Genomic DNA, 13,203 nt, shown 5'->3' with positions numbered 1-13,203 from the left:
CGCTCGGACACGACCTGGCGGGAGCGCCGCCCCCGGCGGCCGATGGCCGAAGGCCCACGCCCCGCTCGGTAGCGCGGCCGCCGCCATTTCCTCCTCAAGCGCAGCACAACGCAGCGGGGCGAGGTGAGCCGAGGTCAGGGAGCCGCGTCGCCCACTGCGCCTGCGCAGGCGCCCCCCTGCCCAGCCCCTCGCAGCCTAGCCGGCTCCCAGGCGGGCGGGCGCGCACGCGTAGAAAGCCGGGTAGAGAGCAGGGGATCCCCTCCCCGGCCGCCGCCGCCGCCGCCGCGGCGCTGCGCATGCGCCGCGGCGGCGGCAGCGGCCCCGCGCGAGGGGCCGGGGTGCTGCGGCTTGCAGTGCGCCTCGGCGCACGCGCGGTGGCGCGAGGCGCCGCGGCTGCCGGCGGTGGGCTCGGCGGCGCAGGCGCGGTGGCGGGGGACTCCCGGGCCCGGCTGCTGGTGCTGCCGCTGGAGGAGGCTCTGTGCTGGCGGCGGGCTCGGGGCAGCGCGCAGGCAGCGGCTTTCGCCGGGAGAGGTCGGGCGGGCAGCGGCCGTGCGGGGCCGGGTAAGGAGCGCGTTGCGGGGCGGGGCGGGCGGGCGGCTCCGGCGGGCCCGGCTGCGGCGGGGAGGAAGGCGGGGGTTGCCGCGGAGGGGAGCCGTTAAAGTTTGACAGCGCTGGCGGGTCCCCCGCCGCCGCCAGGGCAGCGGCGGCGGGCGGGGAGGGCAGCGGCTGCCCTTGGGCAGGGCGCGGGCGGGGGCGGCCGCCGCCGGGGGCGGGGGGCGCTCGCGGGGCACCCGCTAGGCCCGGTGACCCACTTTGCTCCTGTCACAACTCCCGGGCACGTTTGGAGCCCTGCCCGCCTGGCCCAGCGCCCGCCCCGGCCGCTCCCGCCCCCGCCGCCCGGGCTGTGCGCAGGCAGGGCGGGCGCGGGACTCCCCGGCATCCCCCGCCGCCGCGCCGGGCCGTGCCGTGACGAACCGCGCCGAGCCGCCGCCGGCCCCTCGGCGGTGGGGCGGGCAGAGCCGCGGGCGGCGCCTCCCCCCGGGGCACGTCCGCCGCTGGTCCTCTCCGTGGGGCTGCTAGTCTCGCGGGTGCCGAGGGGCTCGCCCGCCCGCGCCGCCCCACGCGTGGAGGAGCTTTTCTGCGGCGGCCCCGCGCAGCGCGGTGAGCGTGTTTACACGGCGGGCGGGCGGCTGCGCGGGGGCCGCGGCGGTGGGTGCCCGCCCGCCCGGCGGCTGGGCCGTGAGGAGGCGGCTGGGCCGTGGCGGGCCCCCGGGCCCTCCCTGCGGCGGGGCAGCTTTGCGGGGCCTCGGGCGCCAGGCGGTTAGGGGGTGCCCGGCGCTTCTGCGGTGCGAAGTCTCCCTGCTGCAGGTGTGCGGGGTTGAGTACGCACTTCGTGGGCTTCTTTTTTTTTTTTTTCCCTTCTGATAACTTTATTGCGGTGCCTACAGCATGTTTGTGCCCTTAAACGTGAGGACTTCTCGGTAGCCCCCGGTCCTCTCCCGACTTATGTGCATCCTTAAAATCAATGTGTCAAATACTCTGTGCGTGCATGTGTGAAGTATGACCAGCGAGGGACTGGAAATCCGTGGTACTTCATTTTTTGTGTTTCTGTTAAGGTAGATTTGGATTTTTGGTTGGCTTCACTTTCAAATTCCTGGTACTTCAGGCCTGGATATAAATTCGAAATGTTTTTTTTTTCATGAGGAGGAGTGCTTGTAAACTAATCAAATGTATTTGTGGTGAGATTTTTATAAGGCCGTTGTTTTCATGTATATGTTAAAAGTTGACCTACTAAGAGGCGGAGGGAAAGTTGGGTATAGTTCCAGCTGGGATATGAAGTGGCATATAGAGGCGGAGTGGATGATCATATATCCTGATCCTCTAAATCCTTCAAGTAAGTATTTTTTTTGATGACACAGTTTGTCAAGCAGTGCTTTTGGTGGCAGTGTTGACTTAAGCAGGCCTGTCTGTTCCTTGCTCCCAGCTCTCACCTCTTTGCTGCCCCCCTCAGCTGTACCAGCACAACGGTTTGTGGAACCCTGTCCCGTAACTGGGTTGGGGAAATGATCCAGGTTAAAATTAACTACCTTTTTTTTTTTTTTTAATGTGGTTATATTTAACCTAGATCGTTTCTCTGTGTGACAGGTGTGCCAGAAGGCAAGAGGATTGTTTACGCAAATACTCTAGTAAAAGAAGTACTTGAGAAATACACCTCAACTGTGGTAGTCCTAGCAAAGTTCAATACGAGCAGTTGCAGTTGTTTCACACTGTTCAATCTTGCAGGAATAAAATTGATTTTGTCTGTGAATATCTGTGGGTTTTGGGCCTGTTATTTGAAATTAGACAGCATTTGATTGTTATAGTAGAGGAATTCTACTTGACAAGTAACTCTGCAATATTTTTTTTTAATAAACTATTGATTTTCATGTATATCCATTTAAGATACTCTCTCAAAAGTGTTACAGACACTGCTGTCAGATTACCAAACTTTACATGTTTGGGTTAGGGTTTTTTCATTGAATGTAGGTCTAGTGTTTTTAAGGTCTGAGAATTTTGTTGGTAAGGCAAGAGTTACCTCTTCTTAAGAAACAGTCCAAACAGGAAAAAATAACTCCCAGGTTGATATTTAATAGCTTAAGATGTCATTCAGCCATGTCTTGTTTTTTATTTCTTCCGCTTCATGTTGTTACATAGAAGAGTTTAACACACATAGGTAAAATAAAAGGATGTGAGGAAAGCAGAGAGTGTTTGCTTTATTAATGCTCCAAGGAGCCCATAAACTCTCTGTTGTAGCTAATTTTACTCTTTTTGTACTCAGCAATTTAAAAACTGAGTGGTAATTACTTTAAATTCAATTTGTAGTGTTGGTTAATTATCTTGTTAGTATAGAATTTCACCAAAGTCATGAGTCTTCATGGATGGATTGGTCTTGCCAATGAAATTGCTGCTTTCAAGAGCTTTGAGCTTTTGCTATTTTTTTGGACCTATTCTGAATTTGTGCAAAAAGATGAAGATATAAATTAGTAGTAGAGATATTGACCTCCACCCTCCCCACATGTTCTTTATATGAAATGTTTTTATCAACTTGAAAAGTTGTGGATTTTTTACCAAAAATAATAGACTTGTGTTGAAAATAGTTGTGAATCAAAAATGCAATTTTCTTCTCTACGTAATTTCATCATTTGAAAACAGCTCCTTTTTTAGCTATGCACCCCTTCAGGAGATATGTATAATTTGCTGTCTAAAGCCTCACAGCTTCAGCCTAATTTTGTAGATTGAAGAATATGGGTAGTTCTCCTCTTAGAATAGAAAATTGGTACCCTATTACAGTTTTTAATGCAAAACACAGAATATAATTAGGAAGAAGTGGAGTTACAGCTAAGGTGCCTTCCTTTTCATCACATTGTAATGAGTTAGTTTTTCTTGAGGAAAAGACTTTGGTAGATGTTTGAAGTAAAGAAAAGTGCATTTTAGTGTTTCAGCCTTTTTAAAGTACTAGTTTCCATATGAATGCTAGAAATTGTAAAGGCCAGATGGTAAAGCAGATCTAGAAATGTTTCCGAGGATAGATGGTGTTAGTAGATAGTTGCGTAGCAAAGACAGTAGTATTTCTTACCTTCTATTTATTTTGCAAAGTATTTTTAACCTTTCTATGTTAATTGAGCTGGTTCACCCTGTAGAAAGCTGTATTGTCACCACTGAAGGGGTGGCACAAGAACAGGAGAGAGTCGCCAGGCTGCTGGGGGAGCAGTAGCTGTTTTAAGGTAGCTTTATCCATGGAGGGGAAAAAAAATATCTGTGAGACTACAGATGGACAGTGGCCAAACCATTCAACTGTCTCTCTCATATTCTACTAATGCCGAATTATTATTGGTAGTATTGGTATTATTATTTTGCATTTAGTGCTCTTTCAGAATAAAAAGAGGTGGAGGAAGCGCACCTTCGGTCACGTAGCAGAGTCTGAAATGAAAGATTCCAGTGTCCCAATGTAACTCTGGCACAAGCAAGTTCAGCTATATACATTGGGAAGATATCTCATTCACTTCTGTGGGTGGTCCACCTGGGGAAAACAACTTACTATTGCAGTTGGTTATTTTGTTAACTCAGTTAAGGGGGGGTCTGTAATAATTTGAAACAGTTTGTCGGCCATTCCCCTGTTCATTTGTTGCAGGAGTTAAAGATGTGAAATGCAAAATCATGGAAGAGGAAGGAGACTCATGGTTAATGCAGCTGTGTGCTGCCCTGAAGGATTGAATTCTCAACCTCTACTGCTGCCACAAAATTCCTTTGTAATGCAAAAGCCACTTTAATTTTGGCATACCTCATGCCTGAGTGTTTAATTTTATAGTCCTAATATTCTCTTACCATACTTTTTGTGTATAATATAAATTCTTAATTATAGCCGCTTTCAGAATATATAATCATATATGTAAAAAGTTTCAGTGCTCTGCGGTTGTCATATATTTAGTATTATGTGGAAGCAACAAGGCTTCTCAGATTCTTTCAGTAGTTTAGCGTTGCACACTTTGGACTCTTTCCAACTGTTACATTTTGTCATTACAATCAGTGAATTAGTTTTCTTATTCTGCACTGATATTCTGAGGAGCATTGCTGAGTATATTATAAAATCATCATTAGCAGTATTAATATTTTATTAAATACAGATCCTTAAAAATTAGATATACCCATGAGATTCAAGACTGATAAAGACTTATATTTAGAGAGTGAAGCTTATGAAGCTTAGTAGATACTGTGGGCATTCCTCATCTTCATGATAAGAATGTAGCCAAATTAGCCATAAATGTGGCTACTTAAATGCTTTATCCTTAAAACTATGTGTTTAATAATCTCAGAGTACGTGAGAAAGCTTCAGTTTTGAAGCTAATATCATTTTACTCGTAATGGCAGCCTGGTATCACAAGATAAATGGCGCTAGACTATTATGCTTATGTTAAACCAGAAGAAAACAGTTCCTGGAGTAAGACAGATCCATTTAAAGTGGATTTTTAAAATAAATATATGTGGCCTTGCTCTTCTGTAGAGGTCTTTTTAGAGTTCCATTAAAAAGGATACTTGCAGGTATGTCTGAGGAGGTTTTTGATGTATGTTATTTTGATATATGGCCAGATACATAAAATAATATAGAGGAGTCAAAACTGTGATTGAGATGGATTTTAGGTGTCTAGCTCCAAATAAAATTGTAGCCATGTGTTGGCTAAATTTTACAGGTCTCTAGGTTTTCACTAGTAAAGTTTTCCAAACACCTTGAAGTTTTGTTCTCACTCAGATCTTCCATAATGTTGTCACAGCTGAGCATCTTGGCATCTAAATCTGTTTACTATTCATAAATTAGGCAATCTGTAAATTAGGCATTCACTTGTCCAAAGGCATGTTCAGACCACACCTCAGGCACACCTATGGGATTGGACTCAGACCAGAACCCTGTGGTGACTCTCCCTTTTGTTCAGAAATGCAAAGGGGTGAGGAGTAAGAGGTTTTGTTGATGTCTCCTTTAAAAAAAACCGAACAACAAACCAACAAGAACCCAAACCCTAAAAATCCACTTTTCCTTGTGTACAAGATGATTACAATCTAATTGGGCCAAAGAAAGATACTAGGCCAGTTATTTTCTTGGAGAAAAAGGAGGTGAGTACCTGTGTTCTGGCCTGTGTTCCAAAAACTGTTTTGTATTTTCTTCCATTTAAAATTTTAAATGTCATTGGGAACTGGAAACCAGGACTCGTCTCATTTGGGTGCCCTTCTCCCTAGGGAGGCATGCACACTGCTGGTCCTGCTCTATGCAGCAAAGGTTTACTTTTTATGTTTTCTTCCATGTTCTGAAGATTACCACTGAAATGAGAAGTTATGAGTTGATCCATCTTCCCAGTGCAGTGTGGAGCCTGCTGAGAGATTATGGTTTGAACCCCTTCTGGCACAGTAGAGATTGGCTTTCAGATTTGTCTGTTCCAGGTTACTGTGCTGTAGCCCTGTGCTGCTGGAGAAAATGAGAGCACATCTTTTTCCTCCTGCTGGCATGTTAAAAGAATGTATTACTCCAGTTTTGATGGTAAAAGCTTAGCTATGTATGTCAAGGACAGGGACCAGGATCATGACTACTAACCTTACCTGTGTCCTAGGCCTTCAGAAACAGGTGAAGGTGTAATATTGTGTTCAGTGGTTACCTTTATGGTTCGCATCTCTACTAACTTTTTCAAAAGTCTTCCTGAGCGATGCAACTCTCCCTGGCTTTGGTACTTTAGAATTGTGGATCCTATTGTATGAAATCCCCTTTTTGTGCCCTGCTGATAATATCTTTTAGTGAAGACTATAGGGTAGTATTGCCTATTACAGCCAGAGCAGGCAGCAGAACTTAATTACTAACTCATCGTGTGGTAGTGATGTTGCTGTGGGACACTTAGAAGACAAGGAGTAACTGGGAATGGGTTGCTCATCCAGCACGATGTCTGAATTTTAAGTGCTTTATAGTAGGGTATAGTATTGCTAACATCATCATCTACAAGAGCTTTTAGCTTGCAGCTCCACAAGTTTGTGAGTATGTCTCAATTGCTTGCAGAATGATGATCTCAGATCCCATAAGCATCTCATTATCTGCTGAACTGGTAAATATCCAGGAAGTTCCAGCACTTGCTTTTAAATACCATCGGGGCAAGTATTTGTGAACATAGAGGAGGCAAGCTGGCCTGTAACAAGTGGCTCTTGTAGGAGGTAGGAAAGTTAATGTGTGAATTTCTTAACATGTACATTAGAAATCTTGAGGAAATATATATTTTTACATATTAAATCATGATCATAGAGAATGAGGGTATGAGATACTAAAAAAAAAAAAGGATACTTCAAAATAAATTGTATTAATATAGCTAATTTCATTTTTCCAATTCTGCGAATGCTGCTGCTGTTGTAAATAAAACATAAGTTGCCATTTTTACATTTGACTAAAGTTTTCAATGACATAGTAAATACTAGTTTCTGGCATTTAAGAGCATTTGATGTGTTTGGTGGCTATTTCATTGCATGTTTAATGTAATGTTAGAGACTGGCTTTTGCCTTTTGAGTTGTGACTATTACTGACATGCACCCTGACAGAATAATATTCCATCAGTTTGGTGGCTGCTGGCGAGAAGGTGGTTGTGAATTTGGAGAGGGTAAACTGCTGCTGGTGTGGTAAGGTAGAAGGTTCGTAATTTTTCAGATGAGTCTTGTTAGAGAAATGCCAAAGGTTTGGATTTTCATCAGTCATCCAAAAGCTTCAAGATATATTAGGGGAAAAACTGTCTTGTTACGTAGAGTAACTTCCTCAGTTCTTAGTCCCCTAAAGGTATATTTGAAACCTAAGTGTGAAGTTGTAAAAAGTCAGAGAAATCGGAAAATGTTTTGCCAAAATCTGCTTATTTCCCTTGGCTCAGTAAACAACCAAGAAACTTTCTCCATTAAAAGCTGTAGGTAGTTGCCTTTTTTTAATCCTGATTTCCTAAGAAAACGTGATTTATGCTTTTCCGTGTGTTCTCTCATTCTTTCCTTACATATTCACCAATAGCTTTTTAAATCGTGGACCAATTGCAACCATGTTTGTAGGAGGGATAGAAACCTCAAAGACTGTAATGTTCCTACAAGTTTTGGGAAAATAGGCAAACTGAGTCGAGGGAAACGTGTCACTACCCTCTCTTGAGAGAGAGATAATGCAATGTAAGTTTGGCACTGACCTGTTTTTTTCAGTACACGCTGGGTCTGTCTGTGTTGGATAGGACAACAGGAGATAGTTGTATGTGCCAATGGGGCTTGAGGAGACAGGCAGAACATTGGGCTGTTTTGGACGGGGATGGGGACTGAGAATATCGTGGTGTGTCAGAGGGGATGTGTGATGACAGGAGGGGAAGCTGGCTTCTCATGGTGGGGGAGAGGAGAGTAGAGCTATCAGAACGGTACTGTACTGCCTGCTGAAGAACTCGCTTAATGATAAACTTGTAAAAGATATTTTGACTGTTAACCAGGGAATTATTGTCCTGATCAGAATTAGATGATGCTATGTTTCACTGACTGCAGGGTTGCCTGACTCTTAATTTGGTTTAGTATGTAAAATAAATCCTTCTGAAATTAAATTAATAGCTTTAAGCTGTGATTAAATTCATATTTTAACATTGTTTTGTGGAAGACAATGGTTTTGGTGTATTTCTTTGTAAAGACTAGAACTTAGACCTTGCTTTCAGCAGTAAGAGGAAAAGAAAGTGTGACTTGAGCTTAAGAAATAGGACTTAGTGAGGAAGCCTTAGCGAATAGCTTAAGGCCATAGCAAGTAAGTGCTTTTAATAGTGGAGAGAGAAAACTGAAAGGGTGCTGTCTAAAGATTTCTGTTTATACCAATTACTGTATGAAATATGTCCATTAATAGCCAAAGAATAAAATTTTTCTCTCAGCATAAGAACAAAAGGTAGTACCTCCCAAATGGGATTTCCTGTAAGCCCACTCCTCTGTCTTCTAACATGGAGTTATTAGTTGAAAAGCAGAAGGAGCTGGACCTCTGTCTAGAATGACATTTCTCTGGTTCTTTCTTGTCTTGCCTATATTTGCATTATCTATTAATTATTATAAACAGCAGCGTGAAATTTACCTCATGTTCAACTTGTAAGATTTTATCAAGTCTCAGTGGAGAGTTGTAGTGTGTCCTGCTGATCGGTTTAGAGAAACTTCTCATGGACTTTAGTAATGGTGAAAATGAAGAAAACTTTATTAGCTTGCTACTTTTGTTTCTAGAGAATTCCCTACTCAAGGACATCAAATATACTTTTCAAGCCTTCAGTAACCAATATGATCTTCACAAATTTTAATTCATTAATTTCAAGTATTAAAATACTTCAGTTTTAAAATATCATAATGGATTGCAAAATAGTTAGGTGACTTTGACTTGTGCTTATTTTAAAGTAGTTTTCATAGTAACAACAAATATTCTAAAGGAAACCGGATTTTCCTCTGACTGTGAATAGAAAAGCAAGTAGCAGCATGAATCACAGCTTCCAAGAACTGTCAGGATAAGAATGCAGGTTCTCCCCCCACACACGCTTTCCTCGCTGTCAATTTTAATGTAGTAATGTGATTTAATAAAGTTTTTCTTGCCATCCACAGCAGCAACATTCATTATATGTAATCAAGCTACTAATAGCAGTTGCATGGTTGAGGATGAAACTAGAGTTTGGAACTAGTATGGTAGTTCCAGTGATAACTCTCTAACATCTCAGCAATTTTGCTTAAAATACGTTTTCTGAAAATGTTTTTGTTGTTAAAATACTGTACTTCAGGTTTTTTTCAAATTGTTTTTTTTTCCAGCTCAGAAGCATTAGTTAAACATTTTGTGCTGCACTAAAGCTTTGCATGATGTTTCATAGATAATAAGATACAGTTCTAGCCTTGAAGAGTTTGTGATCTGAATTTCACTGACATAGAAAATGAGGCGAATGACCTCAGAAAGGGGGACAAGGAACCAAATGACTAAGTGAGTCATAGTGAGTGAATTAAACAAGTTGTCGTTTCTAAGAACAGAATAAGGTAGATCGGCAAGGAGGAAGATAAGAATATAGAAGCAAAAGACAGCATAAAGCAAGTCCAAATAGTATAGGGATTTGAAGGAAAAGAGGGAAAATCTGTTATTTTGCAGGATCTGGAAAGCATAATAAAATCAGAAGAGTAGTCTGAATCAAGATGAAGAGTAACTAGAAGGGGTTAGGAAATGAGGCAGGAAAAAGATACATAGAAACTTAAAAATTATGTTGATGGGTTTGGCTTTTATGAAGAAAAAAAAAGATGAGACAGGAAAAGGATTTGAGAATGTGCTGGTTTGATCGGTTTGGCAGGAAAGTCAGGCCACAAATTCTAATACTAAGAGGTTTTTTTAACCCCTTAAGAAATTTAGCTGTCAATTTAACTTGCTTTTAAAGTGACTGGCAAAACAACAGGCAACTGTGCCTGAAAATTCAATTCAGGCATTCATATTGATCTGTCACTACCTCCTATTACACTCAGGTTTTGTATAAGCTGGAGGACTTTTTATGAGTTTCAGTGCAATTTAGGTGGGGCTGTAGAAGCCTCTAACATCAAAGGTAATTGAGGCACTACCACTTTATCTAAGTCAAAAGGTTCACAAACTTTTTTTCATTAAAATAACTGAAATTGCTTTTCAAAATTATTTTAGTTAAACTGGTACTACCTTTATATGGACAGTTAAGTTTATGGTTGATTTATATTGAGTTATGTTAATCTTTGTATTGCTGGCATAAGAAATGAAAAATAATCTCTCATAAACTTGTATAGATTATTTTTTAAAATGGCACCTGGACACTTTTCCTGCCCCATAGAGTATAGTTTGCCATTTCTTATCTATATACTGGTATTTGATTCAAAACGTTGATTTCTAACGTTAGAATGTTTCATTTTGCTGTATAGAAAAGTAGATAAGTAGATGATAATGGTCTGCTTTTCTTATCCCATTAGGCTTGTCCAGTAGACGTTCAAACATTGACATTCTTCTTCCCCAGCTTGACAGCTGCTGCTTTCTATGTTGTATGTACTGGGGGACAAAGTGGTAAAGAACAGGGGTTTTGAAGTTCTTTTTTTTGTTATCTTATGTCAACAGAAATCTGCCTATCCTTGCATACGATGGAAGGAAATAGATTTATGTATGCCTTAAAGGATATACTTTGCCACATGGGAGTGCTGAATAGAAAGTATCAATAGTGATAACTAGCAGTAATTTTTCCAGTAGGATTGTCAGCAGTAAGCTTGTATTACCAAATTGGTGCATGTGTATTAAAAACACAGCACTATATGTAGGAATACAGAATTTGTGATCTGTAGTAGATGGGGAGCTATGTCTTTGTGGAATAAGTAGAGTGTTTGTGTATAGAAATACCTATTGTTTAGTTAGCTTCTGCTCAGTACAGCTTACTGACATTAGTTTTTCATTAGTGAGGGGAAGATGTTTGAGTCTGTCTTACGCTGTTGTGTGCCATGTTCTCTGAGAGTTTTAAACTGTTCTGAGGCAGATCACATGTCCTGTTTGAACCATAATACCCACACAGAGTTAAGATTGTATTGATGTATTTTCTTTCCAGAAATTTGCCTGGTGTATTATTGACGTTCTGCAAGGTCATAATATACCCCAAAGCAATTGTAATATAATAATTGTAATATTAATGTTTTGTAGGCAGTGTTAGAACTGTAACTTTGATGTTGCCATTAGGCTGTTGCATTTGTCTCGCAGATTTGTATTTCAGGCAGTGCCAGAGCTACGTAAAAGGTGGTATGCAATTTTGAAGTTCTCCTTCATGTGTATTTACTTCATTATGTTGAATAGAGGAATTGGAAAGTGAAATTGTGGACAGGTTAGGGATGGAAATAAAGTGACTGAAATGGCAGGAGAGAAAACAGAGAGCAGCAATCAAGGGCTCACCTCTAAAAGTTGTTTTGAATGGATTCATCTTTATAGAACTGTGGGGTTTTTTGTTGTTGTTTTTCAGAAGACTGTGCCAAAGAAGACTTTTGCTCAGATGACATCACATTTGGACTACTAATGCTATCCACCCACTCTACAAGGCACAATGCATTTCTAGGTAATTTAAGTAAGTATGTAGATTTTATTGCTACTAGAACAGTAATGCTTTAAACAGAAGCATCTCTTTTTCAACCTCAGGCAAGGTAGACATTCCACTTCAATTTAAGATTGAAATTAATGTTGTGTGGGGGCAAGAATAAACTTCAAATAAGCTTTTAATAAGCTTTCATCCTGTACGCGGGAGCATGGAATAAAACAATTGAACTAACTGTACCTGAGCTGCCTTGGAACCTAGAAGGAAAAAAAAACCCAAACCCTCATGATGGCACTGTCCCCAGCAATGAAGTGTGCTAATGTGGCCCTGTGGCTTCTGGAGACTGAATTGGTATCTCCCCCAGGGATGCGTTGCAGTGAATGAGCATATGTATTGCCGTGCTCACAGCTTTTTTGGGTGGGTGTTTTTTTCGCAGATGCTCTTGTTAAAGTGGAGATGGGCTTAATACCTCATTAATGTAAGAATATATAGAAGGCAAAAGAATGCATCTTAATAGGTTCAAGTAGCAATATCTCTGTTCACATGTCATCTTATTTGCAAAAGGGTTGCATGTCCCCACTTCCTTGTTTGGACACTATGTACTATCCAGCTGAAGATAGGCCAGGAGGTGCAGATTCTCATCTTTGCAAGATTGGTCTTATCTTGCAGTAAGGTTACTGATTGCTTTGTACATCCGTGGTCACACAAAGAGAAACACATGACAGATGGTGGTTTGTTTAAGGTTTGTCTTATGAGTGACAAAGCAGTTTTGATTCGATGTATCATGAGGGTCATGGCCATGGCCCCCTGTAGCCTTCATGTATGTGTTTATATGCTTTTTCTTTGTAAGTAGATATTACTATTAAACTTTTTCAGATGTTCCTTTGGTTTTTTTGACTGGGTCAAAAAAACCCAAGAAGCTAATCTATTTAGGTAGATCAGACATTGTGCCAATCTTGCTGAAACTGGATTATTTTGTTTTGCTGGCAGAAAGCCTTCCTGTATTCCTAATGGTTTATCATGCGTTGGAGACGTTTGGTCGTGCATGAAGTTTGGTCGTGAATGGAGTTACAGGTAGCAGTGCTTGTAGTTAATGACGCTTGACACTTTCTATTCTAAGACCCTGGTTTTAGTTGCTTATAATTTAGCAAGACTTAAATCATTGAGCAGTAATTCTTTGCATTGTATGTCTGCTTCAGCTAAAACTTTACCAAGAGTCAACCTGTGTCTGAGAATGAGATGAGGGGCAGGAACGTACTGTTTTCTTGATTCAAAATGCAGTGAAAATCTTACCAATGGAAAGATAAAGCACCTGCATATGTTAGAGCAAGCACTCAAGGTTTTAGGAGATGTTATGCTGCAGTATCAGGCTATTTTTTTTTTTTTTGTGCTATCCCAGACTTGATAGATTGGCATGATAGATTTCTGAAAATAAGGTTTGTACCAGTTCAATGATTTGCCTAAATCCATTTCATCTGTCCAAATCAGATGAGGTAGATATATTCCAAATCCTTTTAGTCATAACCAGAGCTACTGAGCATGTTCTAGCTGGACTGTGAGAGGTAAACAGGCCTAATCTCCTCCACTCCATTGTAATGTCAGGTACAAA

General features: G+C 41.8%; 1 protein-coding gene across 1 annotated transcript in view; it reads left to right on the top strand.

Annotated features, from left to right (window-relative positions):
- Positions 1-496: 496 nt before the first annotated feature.
- CLOCK (clock circadian regulator) overlaps positions 497-13,203 on the top strand; it is a 63,682-nt gene continuing 50,975 nt past the window's right edge. Inside the window, exons 1-2 of the mRNA XM_050895773.1 lie at positions 497-561; positions 11,526-11,618. The gene's annotated coding sequence lies outside the window, so the exon portion shown is untranslated. The remainder of the gene's footprint in view (positions 562-11,525; positions 11,619-13,203) is intronic.

This window comes from Gymnogyps californianus, chromosome 4 (genome assembly GCF_018139145.2).
Source record: "Gymnogyps californianus isolate 813 chromosome 4, ASM1813914v2, whole genome shotgun sequence".
NCBI classification, from domain to species: Eukaryota; Metazoa; Chordata; class Aves; order Accipitriformes; family Cathartidae; genus Gymnogyps; species Gymnogyps californianus.
The sequence above is the reverse complement of the archived record's forward strand: the minus strand, read 5'-3'. Positions and strand labels throughout refer to the sequence as shown.